Source organism: Lissotriton helveticus, chromosome 4_1, assembly GCF_964261635.1.
Source record: "Lissotriton helveticus chromosome 4_1, aLisHel1.1, whole genome shotgun sequence".
In the NCBI taxonomy this organism is placed as follows: Eukaryota; Metazoa; Chordata; class Amphibia; order Caudata; family Salamandridae; genus Lissotriton; species Lissotriton helveticus.
The window spans coordinates 32,642,671-32,662,611 of record NC_136063.1 but is presented as its reverse complement, the minus strand read 5'-3'; the positions used below and the strand labels follow the sequence as shown (position 1 = coordinate 32,662,611).

Below are 19,941 nucleotides of genomic sequence, written 5' to 3'. Positions count from 1 at the left end.
TCCTGTCCAGCAGGCTCCTCCCAGTGCTTTGTCCATCTCCTGGTCACTTTCATTTGGATCTGGAGCTGGAAGGATTACTTTTTGTGGGTGCTGCTGGATATTTGGATTTGAGGCCTTTTTGACTGTCTTTGGATCACTTTTGGATTAGAAATCAACTTTCACAAGTAAGTTTGTTTGGGGCATTACAGTTGCTGCAAGTACAATTTTGGAACTTTTTCAGAAAATTAAATAAATTATATTGTGGGTAGCCACAGTATCCAGTAGGACCAGGGTTGGTTATGGGTGCATGATACAACTGTTTTGTTGAATTTAAACACCATTGAGGCCATGGATGGGCTGGGATTGTGCAGATTTTATTGTTTTTTGTCGTTTTTTTGGGCCTGCTGGTGTGGCCCTTTGCCCAGGGGTGGTGAGTGTTGCATGGGCCTAGTCTTTCTGTGGGGTGTCTTCTTGAATTTAAACATAATTGAGGCCATGGATGGGCTGGGATTGTGCTTATTTTATTGTTTTTTGTCGTTTTTGGGGGGCTGCTGGTGTGGCCTTTTGCTTGCCCAGGGGTGGTGGTGGTGCATGGACTGAGTGTGCCTGTGGTGTTGTCTCACTCTCTTTGATGTAAACATCATGGATGGCATTGGATTGTGGTGATTTCTGGCTGTTTTTCTGTTTTTTGGGGGTGTACTGTTGATGTGGTCTGGCCATGTGGGTGGTGGTGGTGGCCATCTTGAGTGCTGGCTGGTACAGGCAACATGTGCTTGGGGTGTAAGGGGGCCATTTTGAGGAGAGGCAGTGTCTGAGGCCTGCACTTATTTTGCCTACTTTTCATCCCTTATGCCCAGGGGTAGTGAGTGTTGCATGGGCCTAGTGTTTCTGAGGGGTGTCTTCTTGAATTTAAACACCATTGAGGCCATGGATGGGCTGGGATTGTGCAGATTTTATTGTTTTTTGTCGTTTTTTTGGGCCTGCTGGTGTGGCCCTTTGCCCAGGGGTGGTGAGTGTTGCATGGGCCTAGTCTTTCTGTGGGGTGTCTTCTTGAATTTAAACACCATTGAGGCCATGGATGGGCTGGGATTGTGCAGATTTTATTGTTTTTTGTCGTTTTTTTGGGCCTGCTGGTGTGGCCCTTTGCCCAGGGGTGGTGAGTGTTGCATGGGCCTAGTCTTTCTGTGGGGTGTCTTCTTGAATTTAAACATAATTGAGGCCATGGATGGGCTGGGATTGTGCTTATTTTATTGTTTTTTGTCGTTTTTGGGGGGCTGCTGGTGTGGCCTTTTGCTTGCCCAGGGGTGGTGGTGGTGCATGGACTGAGTGTGCCTGTGGTGTTGTCTCACTCTCTTTGATGTAAACATCATGGATGGCATTGGATTGTGGTGATTTCTGGCTGTTTTTCTGTTTTTTGGGGGTGTACTGTTGATGTGGACTGGCCATGTGGGTGGTGGTGGTGGCCATCTTGAGTGCTGGCTGGTACAGGCAACATGTGCTTGGGGTGTAAGGGGGCCATTTTGAGGAGAGGCAGTGTCTGAGGCCTGCACTTATTTTGCCTACTTTTCATCCCTTATGCCCAGGGGTAGTGAGTGTTGCATGGGCCTAGTGTTTCTGAGGGGTGTCTTCTTGAATTTAAACACCATTGAGGCCATGGATGGGCTGGGATTGTGCAGATTTTATTGTTTTTTGTCGTTTTTTTGGGCCTGCTGGTGTGGCCCTTTGCCCAGGGGTGGTGAGTGTTGCATGGGCCTAGTCTTTCTGTGGGGTGTCTTCTTGAATTTAAACACCATTGAGGCCATGGATGGGCTGGGATTGTGCTGATTTTTGTTGTTTTTGTCGTTTTTTTGGGCCTGCTGGTGTGGCCCTTTGCCCAGGGGTGGTGAGTGTTGCATGGGCCTAGTCTTTCTGTGGGGTGTCTTCTTGAATTTAAACACCATTGAGGCCATGGATGGGCTGGGATTGTGCAGATTTTATTGTTTTTTGTCATTTTTTTGGGCCTGCTGGTGTGGCCCTTTGCCCAGGGGTGGTGAGTGTTGCATGGGCCTAGTCTTTCTGTGGGGTGTCTTCTTGAATTTAAACATAATTGAGGCCATGGATGGGCTGGGATTGTGCTTATTTTATTGTTTTTTGTCGTTTTTGGGGGGCTGGTGGTGTGGCCTTTTGCTTGCCCAGGGGTGGTGGTGGTGCATGGACTGAGTGTGCCTGTGGTGTTGTCTCACTCTTTTTGATGTAAACATCATGGATGGCATTGGATTGTGGTGATTTCTGGCAGTTTTTCTGTTTTTTGGGGGTGTACTGTTGATGTGGACTGGCCATGTGGGTGGTGGTGGTGGCCATCTTGAGTGCTGGCTGGTACAGGCAACATGTGCTTGGGGTGTAAGGGGGCCATTTTGAGGAGAGGCAGTGTCTGAGGCCTGCACTTATTTTGCCTACTTTTCATCCCTTATGCCCAGGGGTAGTGAGTGTTGCATGGGCCTAGTGTTTCTGAGGGGTGTCTTCTTGAATTTAAACACCATTGAGGTCATGGATGGACTGGGAATGTGCAGATTTTATTGGTTTTTGTCGTTTTTTTGGGCCTGCTGGTGTGGCCCTTTGCCCAGGGGTGGTGAGTGTTGCATGGGCCTAGTCTTTCTGTGGGGTGTCTTCTTGAATTTAAACACCATTGAGGCCATGGATGGGCTGGGATTGTGCAGATTTTATTGTTTTTTGTCGTTTTTTTGGGCCTGCTGGTGTGGCCCTTTGCCCAGGGGTGGTGAGTGTTGCATGGGCCTAGTCTTTCTGTGGGGTGTCTTCTTGAATTTAAACATAATTGAGGCCATGGATGGGCTGGGATTGTGCTTATTTTATTGTTTTTTGTCGTTTTTGGGGGGCTGCTGGTGTGGCCTTTTGCTTGCCCAGGGGTGGTGGTGGTGCATGGACTGAGTGTGCCTGTGGTGTTGTCTCACTCTCTTTGATGTAAACATCATGGATGGCATTGGATTGTGGTGATTTCTGGCTGTTTTTCTGTTTTTTGGGGGTGTACTGTTGATGTGGACTGGCCATGTGGGTGGTGGTGGTGGCCATCTTGAGTGCTGGCTGGTACAGGCAACATGTGCTTGGGGTGTAAGGGGGCCATTTTGAGGAGAGGCAGTGTCTGAGGCCTGCACTTATTTTGCCTACTTTTCATCCCTTATGCCCAGGGGTAGTGAGTGTTGCATACTTGCATGTCCCTAGTCTTTCTGTGGGGTGTCTTCAATGTAAACATCATGGATGGCATGGGATTGTGCTCATTTTTCTGTGTTTTGTCGATTTTTTGGGGTGTATAACTGAACTGATGTTCCTCTGTCTTCCATTGCTTTTAGGTGCACAAGAAGACTCAATAGAACCACCAGTGCCAGGAAGAAGTCCTGCAGCGGTGTGTGCAGCATAACGTCACGCGACGTCACGTCTGGACACAGAACCCTCTGCAACTCGTGCAACTGCTGCCTGCTGACCTGCTCTGAAGAAGATGGCCCCAAAAAAAGTAACCCGTAGCTCCTCTAGCAAGAAAGGTGCCAGTAAGGAGCAGAAGAAGCAAGTTACCAAGGACACTGGTGTGCCGCCCGCCCCTTTTTTTGTGAGTAAAAAAAAAAGTATGCCTGCAGCAGCTGCAGCGGGATCTGCTGGGGACCAAGCTGGCAGCAGCACCCCCGCTCCATTGGGCTCAGTGCCACCACCACCACCACGCCAACTTAAGTCCAAGCCCTTGAGTGCTGCAGAGGCAGCCAGTATACTTCTTCAATCACCATCGACCAGTGATGTTGGCTCATCGCAAGAAAGCAGCAGCAATGTCCCTCAATCAACACAGGTTGTTGTAGCTCATCTGACGAGTGTTGAACAACCACAGCGGCAACAACAATCACATGTGCAAGTACAAGCCCAAGTACATGTGGAAGGAGAGGCAGCGCAAGGAGATGCGCATGCAGAGGTGCATGGAGGGTCACAACAAGTGCCCACAATAGTTGTTCCTCCCGAAGTAGGGGCACATCAGGAAATCGACAATCAAGGCGAGGTATCATTTGAGGAAGCCACTCCTCCTGATGATCCTTCATTGTCTTCCACAACCCTAGCAAGGAAGAGATCAAGGGTGGTGTCTACATCCTCTTCAAGCACACCTCCTTCTGATGATACGGATCAAACTTGGGAACCAGCACCACAGCCGTCTGAGAGTGAGGCACACCATGATCCAACAAAGGTACTTAAGCGTAAAAGGAAGCTCGTCCAAAGTCTCAGACTTATGGAGTGTGATGAGGCTCAACAAGAAGTGGCGGATACTGCTGCTGATGAAGACTCTGCCAACGACGACCCAGTCATCATAAAGGTCACTGCAGCCCCAGCGGGCATGCAGCAAACAGACATTTTGACCCTAGCCCGAAGAGCTGCTGCGCGTGATGATGATGATGATGATGTTGTCGATGAGGAGGCAGTGGAAACACCACAATCATTGGAGTTAAGTAGTACACCAACTCGTCCCGCTTCCATATTTCTTTCTGGCAAGAAGAGACCTGCGTCAACCTCGACCTTAATTAGTGGCGGTGAAAGTGGAAAACGTACAAAAGTTGGCCAATCCAGATCCTCCACTTCATCTGGCATTAGCTTCATGACCACCACCACCACCAGTATCGCCGCCTCCTCCAGGTCCCACAGACACTTCAAGTCCCCAGTTTGGGACTTCTTTACTGTTTGTCCCAAAAATCCAAGGTTTGCCATTTGTACCCTTTGTAAGCTTGCAGTTAGTCGTGGTAAGCCAGGTAGCAACTATGGTACCGGCGGCCAGAGTGGTCATCTTGACAGAAAGCACGGTGTCCAATGGTTTGCGCACCTAGCTGCGATCAAGAAAGGCCAAAATCAAGGAAACGTTGATGTTTCATCTGATGTTGACGAGCAGGAAGAAGACGTGTCAAACACTTCCCTTACACCCAGTACCCCTCTCAGCAGCACACCCAATGTGAGGCACACTAAGAGTGTTGGAGCGAGTGAGACACCAACGCACAAAAGTTCACCAGCGAGCAAAATTGGGTCAACGAAGTCATTATCAGCCCGTAAATGCTTGGTCCAGGCCAACATTAGAACAATGCTTACTTCAGACGTGCCATATGAACGCAACCACCCACTGACGCGTCTGTATAACACTAAGCTGGCTAAAATGCTAGCTGTGGACCTTCTACCTTTTTCTTTTGTAGAAGCGGTAGGTTTTCTTGAATTAGTTGCAACGCTCTGCCCTAAATGGAAGGTTCCGAGCCGGTTCTATTTTGCCAGAGTTGCGGTTCCAGCACTACATGAAGATGTGCTGCAGGCGATTGGGGCAGCTTTGCAGAAGAGTGCTGTTCACACAATACATCTGACAACAGACATGTGGACCAGTGGCCCAGGCGATGATTACATGTGCATCACTGCACACTGGGTCTCTTTTTCAGGTGTAATAGCAAAGCTAAACGCAGGTGTTGACCCGGACCAAGTTTTCAAAGCTGCTCGGAAACATGCAACACTAGCCATGTTTGCCTTGGAGAAAAGTCACACAGCAGAAAACCTTTTGGAAGAGTTTGACAAAAAGGTGTTGTCAATGCTATCCCCCCTAAAACGCAAGATTGGTTATGTTTCCACGGATAATGGCGCCAATGTAGTTAAGGCCATGTCACAGGGTCACCATGTTAGAGTGCCGTGTTTGGCGCACTGTATCAACCTGGTAGTTCAAAAATTCTTGAGTGATGAAGAGAGTCCAGCGTTCGAGGTAATGGCCACCTGCCGCAAAATGTGCAACCATTTCAGCCATTCTTTTAAGGCCCGGAAGCATCTGCGGAGACTGCTACTTCAACGTGGAATGCCAGTGAAAGCACTCATCCAGGAGGTGGCAACACGTTGGAACTCAACCTTCTACATGCTTGAGCGTCTGCATGAGCAGTATACGGTACTCGATCACTATTTCTTGACAGAGGCTACATCTCAGAAGGAGGACCTGCGGATGAGTAAGGCGCAATGGGCCATAGTTAAAAGCCTGACAGACATGCTTCGTCCTTTTGAGTTCTTCACGCGTGCAGTCAGCCAGGAGGACTGTAATTTGGGAAAAGCTATCCCATTGTTGTGCATACTGGAGCACCAACTGATGGCGGTTTCTTCTGAGTTTGAAAAAGATGAAAAAAAAAAAAACATTTCATTTTGTCTGAGAAATTATTACATCGCCTACGTGGTGATGAACGTCTTAAAAACATCAACTCAGATCAGCATTACATTTGTGCTACTATTCTGGATCCACGCTACAAAAAGGCGCTGGCAGACAACGCATTCTTTCCTTTCGCTGATGCAGATGTTCAAAAGTACAAACATTGGTTAGCCTGGTCAGCCAAGAGGTTTGAAAAAGAACGGCAGGTTATTGAAGGAGAAGCCAGTACATCAGCATCAGCATCAGCAGGCCATCCGCAGTCACAAGAATCCACTTCTGCACCTGTGGCTGGGGCACAAGTGACCTCTCAGCCGTTAAAGACACCGGCAACTGGATCATCTGCACCACACACAATGACAACACTAACAGTGGCTGGGGAGGATTGGCTAAGTTTGATGGGGTATGGTTCTCTAAAAAATGTCACAGGCACAGCAAAAAGTAAGCAAAGTGGAGGAACAGTTGATGACCTTGAGTCGATGGTGCAGGACTATCTGAATGACTCAACAGTGGTCTTTCTTAATGAGGAGCCATTGCAGTATTGGCATGGCAAAAAACAATTGTGGCCACAGCTCTACAACCTGGCTATAAACTATTTGTCTTGCCCACTCGCAAGTGTGTCTTCTGAACGTGTTTTCAGTGCTGCTGGTGGCATTGTAACTGCCAAACGGAGCCGCCTATCGCCCAAAAATGTGGAGCGGCTGACAATGATCAAGTTGAATCAGCACCTCATACCACCAGATTACAAAGTGCGAGAAAGCACGCCACATGAAGACGATGAGGACAGCAACGTAGATGAGGGGATTTTTTCTCTGTTCGGTGCCACTGACCTCATCCAGCCTGAATTCGCAGAGTATGATGACGAAATCTTGTTCTTATTCCCTGACACCGAGCCCTGAAAATGAGACAATCAATCAAGAACTTTCTTTTTCGTCCTTATTCACTTTTATTCCTGTGTGCTTTGTGTCTCTCTTTCTTTGTTTTGCACAGTTAATTTAATTCAAACTTTAATCACCTAATCCCAAAAACAAGACCATCATCAGAACTGTCTTCACTTGTTTGCTTATTGATTTGAAGGTGCCGCAGTCTACATTCCTCAGGTTCACAAGTTCTGAAGAACATGCTCCTCTATCCTCCTCCTCCAGACTGCGATTTCCCTCCAAGCAGAGTGCTGGATTACGCACAATGAAGAAAGACTCAGCACTTGTGGGGGTGTTGTACTTCTTTGCGGGTGAGTTGACGGTTTTGGGCCCATTGCTGTGAAGCTCTAATAATGGACAAAAGTGTTTTGGACCAAATATGAGGTGGAAATTTCTTGCCGTTTTTGCTGACTTGCTTGCCTTTGAGGTGCTCTTTGGCGGGGTTCCGGGGGTTTGTGTGTAATTTTTGGTGTCTGTCGAAGCACTGCTGCGACAGTCTAATCTTGATTGCATTTGCTTTTCAGGAAATCCGTGGTGGAAAACAGGAGTTATGATGATTGATGATGACCTAGCTGCACAGCGCGTTACTTTGGACCGAAGGCCGAGAGATATTGTAAGTATGAGATTTAGCTTTTTCGCTGTTTGGGGGTGTTGTCGGGTGTATTTTTGCGGGTGGGTTGGCGCCGGCGGGTCTTTACTGGGGCATTCCTGGGAAGGTCTAATACCGGATACAAGTGTTTTGGACAAAATCCATAAGGAACAGCCTTTTTTTTGCCATTTCTTCAGACATCTTGCTCAATGTAGCCTTTTGGGGGGCTTCCTGCTGTTCGTGGGTGGGTTGCGGCCGGGGTCTCTGTCGAAGCACTGCTGCGACAGTCTAATCTTGATTGCATTTGCTTTTCAGGAAATCCGTGGTGGAAAACAGGAGTTATGATGATTGATGATGATGACGACCTAGCTGCACAGCGCCGCGTTTGGACCGAAGGCCGAGAGACATTGTAAGTATGAGATTTAGCTTTTTCGCTGTTTGGTGGTGTTGTGTCGCGTGTTTTTTTGCGGGTGGGTTGGCGCCGGCGGGTCTTGCCTGGGGCATTCCTGGGAAGGTCTAATACCGGATACAAGTGTTTTGGACAAAATCCATAAGGAACAGCCTTTTTTTTGCCATTTCTTCAGACATCTTGCTCAATGTAGCGTTTTGGGGGGCTTCCTGCTGTTCGTGGGTGGGTTGCGGCCGGGGTCTCTGTCGAAGCACTGCTGCGACAGTCTAATCTTGATTGCATTTGCTTTTCAGGAAATCCGTGGTGGAAAACAGGAGTTATGATGATTGATGATGATGATGACGACCTAGCTGCACAGCGCCGCGTTTGGACCGAAGGCCGAGAGACATTGTAAGTATGAGATTTAGCTTTTTCGCTGTTTGGTGGTGTTGTGTCGCGTGTTTTTTTGCGGGTGGGTTGGCGCCGGCGGGTCTTGCCTGGGGCATTCCTGGGAAGGTCTAATACCGGATACAAGTGTTTTGGACAAAATCCATAAGGAACAGCCTTTTTTTTGCCATTTCTTCAGACATCTTGCTCAATGTAGCGTTTTGGGGGGCTTCCTGCTGTTCGTGGGTGGGTTGCGGCCGGGGTCTCTGTCGAAGCACTGCTGCGACAGTCTAATCTTGATTGCATTTGCTTTTCAGGAAATCCGTGGTGGAAAACAGGAGTTATGATGATTGATGATGATGATGACGACCTAGCTGCACAGCGCCGCGTTTGGACCGAAGGCCGAGAGACATTGTAAGTATGAGATTTAGCTTTTTCGCTGTTTGGTGGTGTTGTGTCGGGTGTTTTTTTGCGGGTGGGTTGGCGGGTCTTGCCTGGGGCATTCCTGGGAAGGTCTAATACCGGCTAGAAGTTAGTTGGACAAAATCCATAAGGAAACACCAGTTTTGGCACTTTTTGTAAGTTAGGGTTCGTTAGGGTTAGCCCTAGCAGCAGGATTGCATGTGTTTAGGGGGGTTCTATTGCAACGCGGTTCTGTTGTTGTAGAGCACTGTTGGAGCGATGCTGGCTATGGATACTTTTGCTTGCAGGCAAGTGGTTTGAATACAATCCACGGTCTGTATTTGGGTCTACTGTTACTTTCAAAGTACCTTTTGTAACCATTTTTCTGCTAGGCATCGTTTTTGGAGATATGATTGGGTTCTTCTACATTTTTGCGACTGGCTTTAGTAAGGGTCTTGGTGGGAGCATTGCTGGGAAGGTCAAATTTTGTTCTAAAACACAGTAGTACACCCACCTTGAGGGGAAAGATCCGCTATAATATTTTGGCCATACTTATTGATCCTTAAAAAGGTGACTCAGACAGAGCACGCAATTTCAAAAATATTGTACTGTCTATTAGGGAAATCAAAGTGTGACTTTTTGAACCACACAGCGTACATACCTTTTATTTATTTATCAGTGGTATTGTAATAGCACTTCCTGTTTTCCGTTCAATAATTACAGGCCGGGTTTCAGTCAACATCCGCCAGGCAGGCAGTGGACAGGGTGTCTCTTCTGTCAGTGGTCACCACCACATTGATGGACGAAGCGTCAGCTGGAATGGAGGAGTGCCGCCAATAAGAGGAATTGTTTGCTGCATGCAACTTACTTACCAATTTCAACAGGACAACTCCAACAACATACGCAATACAGATACAGTATCCATTGTTGTCTTTTATTCTATGAGTGTGACTGCATGTGCTAACCTTTACTTAGTAACCAAAGATTGTCTATAAACTCTGTATCTTCAATTATTGTTTGTCCATGCTCTGCTTTTTTTTTCTTCTCTCAACAAAACCTACCCAAAAAGAAACCCCCATTCCCATCCATTTTACAAACCCTAACCCTCTTCCCCCGGGCTGTGTTGTTTTGCTTGATGTCTGACTAAAATGACATCAATAATTCCACACACTTGCTGGGGAGGATAAGGTGATAGCAGCAACAGGCTGGTGAAGGAATACGAGGATATCTTCTAGACTTACTCAGCTTCAGTACTATATCTTCTAGTAGTAGTAGCCAATGTCAAATAAATTCAACGCAAGTACTAGTTATACTTGCAATACTTTACCATTTGTTAGGCTACATTATGGCACTGTTCTAGTGTACTGTCACCTGCTATTTTCTCGATCGTACCGTAACCGTTGTAATGCTACAGTAAGGAGTACAAACAAGGTTTCGTTTTCTTTTTTTCCATAGGCATGCAACTGCCACTGTGTCACACCACTAGTAACACCGCAATGAGGAAATGTCACCCGCCCAGGAATGACAACGTTAATCCCCATTTCACCTGGAGCCAGCCCTGGGCCTAGCCCTAATTTCTAACACAAATTACAGGTAAGATAAGCGTTTGGTGGTAGGTAGTATAATGGAGTATTATTTCGGAGTAGACAAGAGTTTGACGGTTGTACTACTAAAGTCCTACGACTGTTCAGGAAAACAAAGTTACTGTTACACCCCCGCCCCCCACCCACCAGACTGAAAAGCAGTAAAAAACAGGTATGGTCAGATAAAGTAGTTGAAAAATATATTTATTTATCCCTAACAAAATAATCTCCCTCACCCACCCTAACCCCAACGATTGTCTCTGAAACGTCCCAAAACGATCCCAACTCCCAAATCCCACCCCCCAAAAGTCTATAAAAAAAGGGCAAGGGACACTCCACTACTGGAGGGTGCTGGTGCTGGTGCATGATGCGGCATGGGCATCATACTCCTTGCGGAGGGTGGCAAGCTCGGAGCGGAGGCCCTTAACCAAGGTCTTATACCTCAGGACCTCCTGCTCCAGGTTGGACATGCGGACTCGTAGGCGGTGTTGGCGTTCCTTGCAGCTCCTGTGGGGGGCAGCTGGTGTTTCGGGTGCTTGGCGGTGGCGGTCGGCTTTCTTAGCCCGGCTCGGTCCCGCTGGTTTAGTCACGGAGGAGGATGCAGTGGTCACAGTCGAAGATGTTGCCCCGCTCGACTGCGTGTCCTCCTCCTCCTCCAGGGCCACCAGCCGCCGATACTCGGCGACTGTGGCCTCCAGCCTCCGTTGCCGGGCCAATCTAGCCTGCTCCCTCCTTGTTGTTGATTTGGAAGGAGCAACTATATGAAGAAAGAAAGACATAGTCTGTAACCAATGCTCCTTATTAATAACACAAAGTGATTGAGCCGAAAGTTGGGTCACAGAGTACAAGTAGCAAATTGAAAGCACAGTACATAACTATTGAGGACAGTATCTATGTAACCCTCCCACTTCTGCATCCTTGCTCTAACAGTAGTGGTAGTTTAATGAACTAATTCTACGACCACTATGGACTTCCATTACAGTCGACTATGACAGTACACCAGTCTTATTCTTCTTCTTCTCTCTTGTTTAGGGAAATGGGTACGTTATCCTATGCAAGCCGGCAGAATGACATGGACACAGCACAGTGAAGTTGCACCCGAGAAAAAAAGTTGCACACCATGATGATGGAGACAGACTTGCGTTACTGTACCGGTCCAGTACATGCAGGTGGTGAAGCTATTACTTTTCTATTACGGGTGGCACTGAGAATACTCTGTTACAAGGGCTACTGCTTAATTAATTTACCTTTCACCCTACAGTGCAAATGAGTACTAGAAAAGGAAACTGAAGAAGCTAACTAATTTGATTATCTATCACTTCACATGGGACGTATTTAATGACAGATGAGATGACTTTAGGTGCTTTGCTTAATATTGAGTGAACACAGTGATACACCCACACATGAATGACGTACTACAAGTAAACTAAAGTTATTAAGAGAGGTACGGAGTGTCCACCGTAATAACCAGATATATGCTGTGAATGCAAACGCAATACAAAGTACTGCTACTATTCATGGTAGTATTGGACACATTTACAATTTCTTTTCCTTGCCTTCCCTGCACTGGGACGGACGTGCGGGTGCGGTGGTACATGCTCTTCAAGGTAACACTTACTTCACCTGGCGACCATCTACTCTCTCTAGATACACATTTGCTATGTAAGAGTCAGAGAATACCATGCTCCAGGCATCCATTCATTCAAAGTATACGCACACATACAGTTTCTGTTTCACCCACCCAGGCTGCTGTCCTTCCACCCATCCTTGCTTCATCATTGACCCAGCCATGCACCATACCATATTCTTTCCTTCCCAGCCACCTCTGGGTCCAAGCAAACACATATCGTTCTTCTTTGCCAGCCATCATACAAGTTCGCGTCCCACTTACTTACACCCTTCTTTCGCTTTTCGTTCATCCCATCCATCACGTTCGTCTAAGAACTTATTGGGATTCTTCTCACCAAAAACTTCACAGCTAAGTCGAAGTACATTTCGAGGAGGCTACTACCTGGTTGATTTGTAATTGTAATACACCCGTGCAGAAAGCACACTATGCAGTCTTCAATCTCAATAAGTAAGGAATATATAGCTTACCTGTTTCCGCCACCACCGTTTGATCCCCCACAGGAACGGCCACCAGCTCTTCTACCGCCGCATCCTCCCCAGAGGCCTCCGAGTCCAAGTCCAACACATCAGCCACCTCCGCGCTGGCCCCGTCACCAGATGTTACACCTACAAAGTACATTTAAGAAAGTTAGAATACACCACTCACTACTATATAATATTTGGTCTAGGAGAAATGTTAAAAAAACAGAATACAATGTAATAATTTGTGACTGTCTACTCCATAGTAAAAATGTCCCATTTTCCAGGGAAGGCTGTTGTCTTGCTGCACTTTTATGCACAACTGATGAATGCTTGCTTTTGATTTTTAACACGCACCACTTTTTCTCCTAACAGACAGAAGCTTGACTCCTGAGTCCTAAGAACACGACCAGGATCAAGTTCAAAGTAGGTGAGAGTTCGGCTCGACCACAAGAAATGTGTCCAATTAATCGTCAGCACTAACCACTTTTCCGTTTACAGTTAAATAGTTTTATGACAAAGTAGATTTCAATAAATGTGTTTACTTTTAATAAAGCTTTTACACTTAAATAGACTCTGTGGTTTTTGTTCCTCTAGACTAGAGTGGATGAGCTAAAGGTTTTGGAATTTTTGCAAGCATGAGTGCCTCTGACACTTCTTGACTGTGCTGTGACTCCGTACTACTCTCTTGTCCTGCGTACGATAATCTAGAGATCATTGGGGATCTATAATCGGTGACTTCGGGAGCTGAATGACTCTGCCACACTATCTAGTCAGTAAGGAGACAGTGCATAGAGGTATTGCTGAATATAATGGGAGTCCAATGGAATTGCCAAATGTCCAATCTTAGTTAGCTACACAGACAGACTAATAAGAATAGTCTAGTAATACCACAGGGAGTCATCATATTCGAGGCAGGATAAGAATTTATATCCAGTCTACAAGAAGATCAAAGACGATTTAGAAAAAATCGAATGAGGAACGCTAGGAAAAAATAGGTACTGTTTAGTAAAATGTAAACTTACTGGGGCCAGCAAAGGAGCCCTCGCCTGCCCGATCCTGGCCTGCATCCTCAGCACCCTCCTCCTGTGTCCTCTTGCCCTTGGGGGGAGCTGATGTACAACATGAAAGAAAGAAAAACCATAAAACATGGATGAGATTTTTCAACCAAATCAAACATTTCAAAAGAACAATAACAACATATTTTGGAAAAATAGCAAATAGATAGACAACTATTCCACGGGATCTATCTCATGTGGTATACTACGTTATTCGTATTGCCTGATTTGCGGAACGTTGACTTAGAAAGTTCCTATGTAACTCAATAAACAGACTACTAAAGAGGTTTGCCTAGGCCTGGCACTGCAGGCAGTAGTGCACAACACGTGACAGACAAAGTCCATCCTGCTTGCAGATCAGTGAATACTCAAACTATCAATCCACCCGCCACCACCGCCACTATTTCTTCTGATAGCCATGTGACTGTCTAAAGGAAGGACACTGGACTTCAGTCTGTTGGGGCTGATTTATAAGTCCCTTGCGGAAGTTGCGGCTGATTTTCCTCCATTGTTGCGTGCCTTTTCTGACGCAGCGGCAGAACAAAAGACTCGCCATGGTGTTGGTGCGGCGTATATATTAAAAAAAAAAACACATATGGGCATATGGGCGATGCATCACGTTGTAAAGCCCTGCGCCATCAGGGGGCGTTCCGGCGCAAGGGAGGGCGTACCTGCGCAGGAACGAATCCTAAAAGTGGCTGAGGGAAATCTACAAGATGTCAATCAGTCATTTTTATGACAATGATGCATGACTCAAACCCTGCGCGCTTGAAGCCGACGTACGGCTTGATGCAGCATTGGGGAGATAGGGTACCCCAGAGCATTGCTGGAGCTGCGCCATCGTTGGCACGCAACTCCAGCAATGCGCTGCCTTTACGGCACAGATGCGTAAGGCTTCTGTGACGTTTTGGGCCAATGGGTGGTGGTGGCATGGCACACAATTACTGCCGCATCCCTGCTACTTTGCAGGGATGCGCCGGTAATTGAAAATATGACCCTTACTGTCTAGCATTACGCAGTTCTTTTCTTTACAGTACACTGATACATAATTTCTCAGGCCAATGAAATGCTTCTGAACACAACATACAAAACAAAGAAGCATAGTAGCAAGCAAGGCTACTGAGAAGGAGAGCAGTGCACCTGAAAATGAAATGCATAGAAGATTTTGAAATATAATTTACCTCAATGTAATCGGCAGCATTATTGCTCTTGGTAAAGAACAAAGATTTGCAAATAACAGAGCAGGATAAAACAGAGTAGTAAATGTACTACTACTACTACTCACCAAGCCCGGGGACCTCTACGCCGAGCGCGTCCAGCAAGTCCCGCTCCCGGTCCATGACATCGGTCCAGCGGTGGGTGGCCTGGTTATATGTGCGCCGGACCCCAGAGATCTTGTACATGGCCCGGCACACCTTCTCCCACCGCTGGCGGCGCTCCCGGATGCCATAGCCGGTCGCGATCTTGCCGCCTCCCAGGATCGTCTTGGGGAGGCGGCGCTGGACATGGAAGATCAGTGCCGCCACTTCCTCCGCGCTAAAGATCTCCCTCGGGACCACTTGCTCCCCCCTTAAACGCCCGCACGGGAGCCGGGCACGGGGTGCGGGACCCTTCCCCTTCTCAGGGTGCTTCCCGGCTCCCTTTACCATGGTCTGGGCAGAAATAAACTTAAATGATAAAGAAGAAATAGAATAGTGAAGAAGAAAATAAAAGAGTTTAAAAAAGTAGTTTAAAAGTAACTAAAAGCTGCAGAAAACACAAAAATATAGAGCTAGAAAAATAGAGGGTTAGATAATAAGTAAAATTAGATCAAAAAAACTTCAAACAAGCAAAGGATGGCAGAGATTGAGAGAGGATAGAGAAAGCATGCCCAGAACCATAGCAATGAATGAGAAACAAGATGGCCGCGCCCGTTCACGACCGCGTGGGTAAGTTCGCGCGAGATTTTCCTTGCGAGTACGCGCGAACTTGTACTCGCGAGCAGCACACTTTGCGAGATTACACATAGCGGGCGGAAACGGAATTACGTCACGCCAACAAGATGGCCGCGCCCGTGTACGACCGATAGGGTAACTTGGCAAACGAATAGCTAGAAGCGCCTCGCGAACACGCGCAAGATCACGCGAACATACACGTCGCAACAAAAACAATTTTGTATTCGCACGTATTCGCGGCTTCCGAAATCGATCTCGCACGGATTCGCGCCCCAAATAACGCGCGAAATTGCAAAAAAAACGATTTTAGCTAAAATGAAAGCAATGAGCAGGTGCAAAAGTTCAAACTTAACATTAGTAACATTCAAGGTAGTGCTTCCTGATGGGCCCCTCCAGAGTTTGCAACAATTCTATGACCCTGCTATGACCCAAACAGCAGGCTCATAGAATAGCACCATAAAGGTCCTGTAAAAAAAAAAATTCACTGCAACAAAAAGCAAATTACAGATAAGGAAGGAAGCAGGTGCCAGCCAGACTGGAACTTTCAAAATTACTGACACATTAATGAAACACAAATTAATTGATGGCAGTTGAAGAAGGGCAGGTGTGCTAGCTTTTTTCAACCACCATAATCTACAGTAATAAATAAACCTAATAGGTGCCTGTGAGGATGTACTAGAGGGTGGCATGGGTGTCCCAGAGGGTGGCAGTGGTGAAACAGAGGGTGCTGTGAACCTGTGATGATAAACCAGACGTAGAAACAACATAGTCGCGGCCGTTGCAAGCCGAAAAGTAAGTTCGCAATTGCGAACTTGTCCCAAAATCGGCGCGAACACGCGCCAACACAAAAAACGGAAAAATCCGCAAGTCCGCTAGAGTTCGCGGATCTTCGCGGATTGCGAATCCGTAAATACGCAAGTTCGCGGATTGCCAATCCGCAAAATCCGCCCATGCTTAGTGATCTTATGGTCTGCCAGAAGGCAGTACTGTCTTTCCTTAGTGCAGTCTCATGTAATCGAAGCCATAGGTCTTGCTTAATCTGTTTTTTACAGTTTTTTCGAGCAGTGTTGTACTTTTTCCTTAATTGGGAAATTTTTTGAGGATCTCTCGGTTGCTGGTGTAAGGCTTCTTTGAGAAATGTAAGGGCCTTCCGACAGGCGGTATCAAACCATCTCGTGGTGTGAAGTCTGGGCTTATTTTTTGGATTAATGAATAGCTCGTCCCTTATTACAACCTGGATGTTTTGAAAAGAGGTGACAATTAGTTCTGGGGGTGTCTCGGGGGACAAACAGTTGGTTAGCCAGATGTGTGTTTTTTCGAGAATCCTTTGAGTCATCTCTTTCGGGTCGATCTTAGTCCATTTAATTGCATACCCGTTCAGCTTCTTTAACGCCAGCGACTGTTGATCGAGGGAACTAGCTTTTGTGGGGAGTATCTCGACTTGTTTCATATGTATTTCCACACTAAGTGGGTAGTGGTCGCTGATTGGATTAGACCCAATCTTGTAGTTGCTTAGTTGCCCTTTATATGAGTTTGAGGCTAAAATGTAGTCAATGGTAGACAAACATCCTCGCCCATGAAAGGTGGGTAGAAAAGCCTGTTCCGGGTTCACTAGTTTGTTTACAAAGTCAAGATCTAGAGTAAAGAGGGTTTCGTTTAATTTGTTACCACCTAGGGTGTGCACAAAGTGTGCAATGGGATTTCCAAGTTCGTTGTAAAGCCCGCAGTTCCCGTTTTTGTGCTTTGGGCACAGTGTGAGATTAAAGTCTCCACCCCAGATGAAGTAGATTGTGCGATTATTGTTGATTTTTTGGAATGAAGATAAGTATGTGACTATTTCGTCTAGATGTAAGCAACATTCCAGAGGGCATGAGTTATTGTAGTAGTTTATAAGGAGATATAGGTTTCCTTTCAATGCTGTTCACTGTGTGATTTGTATGATTTGAAAAATGGGTGTTTCCTTTAACAGTTTCACAGTAAGGGGAAGGGTATTGGAAATGTAGGTCGTGAGACCACCTTTGGGTCTGCCCATGGTACCTGATAGTGCTTGAGTGAAGAAAGTTTTGTAGCCAGCTAAATGGAGTGGTGTTGTACACCAGGTCTCTTGTAGGCACAGAATTTGGTGACTCTTTGCTGTATCTAGCCATGAAGAAGAAGTTATTTTTGTGTTTAGACCTGCAACATTCCAGTAAGCGATGGCAAATCTCAAGGTTGAGAGTTCCGTCATGGTGTGTGCTGGTCTTATCGGGTTGTTAGCAGTCGTGGTGCCTGGGGTTTGTCGTGTTTTGACACAGGAATATTCGGATGTAACTTCAATGGCTGTGACTTGCTGATGGCACGTTTTGTCCCTGAATGGTCAATCGACCATTTCGAGACAATCAAAACGGTTTCGGGTTGGGAGGCCCTGCCAACCTTCGTAGGTTTGATAGGGACTTTCTTGCCAGTAGGGCCTCTGGTGTTCTCTAGGCCTATTTCTCGGTCCACCCCTACCTTCATAATCATATGGGTATTCCGTCTGTTTCCATGGCACTTGATACCATGGCTCTTGGTTCCAAGGTTCTTTAGGGAACTGGTGCCATGACCAAGGTGGGGGGTTGCGTTGTTGTTTAGCTGGGGGATAGAAGAAGGAGAGATGACGAGCGTCAATCCCCCCTTTTTTTTCAAGCTGAGGCCAGGCACAGATGTAGTCCACTGTTGAGGGATCTCTACATGTTACAATGATGCAGTCTCACCGGATTGTTTTTGTAGTTTTGCCTATCCAGGCTACCCTGCGGGCTGTAGTGACCCCTCCGGATAGGTGGGATTCGAGAGGTCTATTGATGCTTAACCACTGCATGGCCTTGTTTTTAAGTGACCATGCCGTTTCAGGTGTGTCATCTGTTAGCTCGGGTACACCTGTGAGAACTATTGTGTATGGGGTGGCTTCCGGAGGCAAGTGGGCAGGGCGTCTAGCTGCTACCGGTTTTTTGGATGTATTTTTAGGAGTCGGTTGAGAGGGCAGTGGTTTCGAAGGAAAAGTTTCAGCCCTTTTTTCTGGGCAGGCTCTACTGGTGTCTGTATTTGTCGACGGACCTGGGGTATCTATCATGTCTGGGTCTACATTTACTGTTTGCTGGATGGATATAGGAGAAGGTTTCTCTCTCTGGAGTTGGGGCGCTTTGACTGCCGCCTTTGGGAGTGAAGTGCTTTGTTTGTGATTTTTCTGTGCTAAGGGCGTTGGGTTTGCATGTTTCACTGTTTTCTGTAAGTGTTCTTGATGTTGTTTTTTAGGTGGCTGTAGGGCATTCCGCTGACCCTTTGTTTCTATACGGGTGTTTGTATCTAGAAGGGTCGCCGAGATTATGGATAACTGAGCTTCAAGATTCCTAATGCTGAGTTGGATAGGCTTTAGGTATTGGTATAATAGATCTTTCGTTGTGGTAAGGACTTGCGAGGTAATTCTGCAAGTTTTGCATTGGTTTTCGAGATGGTCAGTTGAAATTGCCTTGTGTGGTTGATCGGTTACTGGGAGAAGTAGTATGCTATGTGACGTAGTGAGATTTGAATGAGTTATCAGGTGTTCTGAGCTCGAGATATTAGTTCCTAATTCTTTAGTGATTTGTGGATGTTTATTTGGGATTGCTCCTTCCCTTTCATCTTGTTGGAGCGAGTTTTCATTTAGCTGGGCGGCCCCCTGAGTATGGCAACCGGCTAGGTCAGAAGTGGTTTCCAGGTCGTCAAATGTTATGGAGAGATCTGACTCAGACTGTGTGACGGAGAGATTTACTACCGACGGTACTGTGTTTGAATCTGGTGCTAATAAAGTCATTGGAAGAGAACAGTTCTGTGTGCTGAGATGAATGGGAGAAGTAGCGTTTGCTATAGCACCCAGAGAGGAACGCTTCGCATTAGCGCTCATGAGATCTAGTGATACTCTCTTTTCCATTAGGGCTATACTCTGGTTTATTGTCTCATGGACCCGCGAAATGAATAGGTCAATAGGACCTGTTACTTGTGCTACCTCCTGTGCGTGTTTGGATTTTGGCTTAGTGGTGCTCCTTGTTTTTGGTGGCATGATGTTACCTGGTTTCGGGTTCAGTGATGGAAAAGAGATAGCCCGGTCCGGTCTCTATCGGGCACTAACGGGCAACAACGGGCCCGCCCTTGGCCCGGGCTTCACCCGGGCTGCGACCCGCGCGCGTCCCGCGTTGCGTAAGGCGATCTTTCTTTTATAGCTGTGAGGTTGAGGGGGGGCGTGGCACTGGGAGGGGGCGCGGCTCCCTCGGGAAGAGGACCAGCTGTTGATGTTGCTTGCTGGTCCTCGCAGTCCCGGGGCCGCACCTCTCACCTCCTCTGCGGCCTCACTCTCGCGCTGCTCCTAGCGTCGGTGGAATGTCCTGGAAAGCGGCAGGTATGGAAATGAGCTGCTCCTGCAGCGAGTAACAGAGTTCTGGGC

General features: G+C 46.9%; 1 protein-coding gene across 1 annotated transcript in view; it reads left to right on the top strand.

The window, feature by feature from the left end:
• LOC144826926 (uncharacterized) overlaps positions 1-19,941 on the top strand; it is a 120,728-nt gene that overhangs the window by 83,554 nt on the left and 17,233 nt on the right. The gene's annotated exons all lie outside the window — the stretch shown is intronic.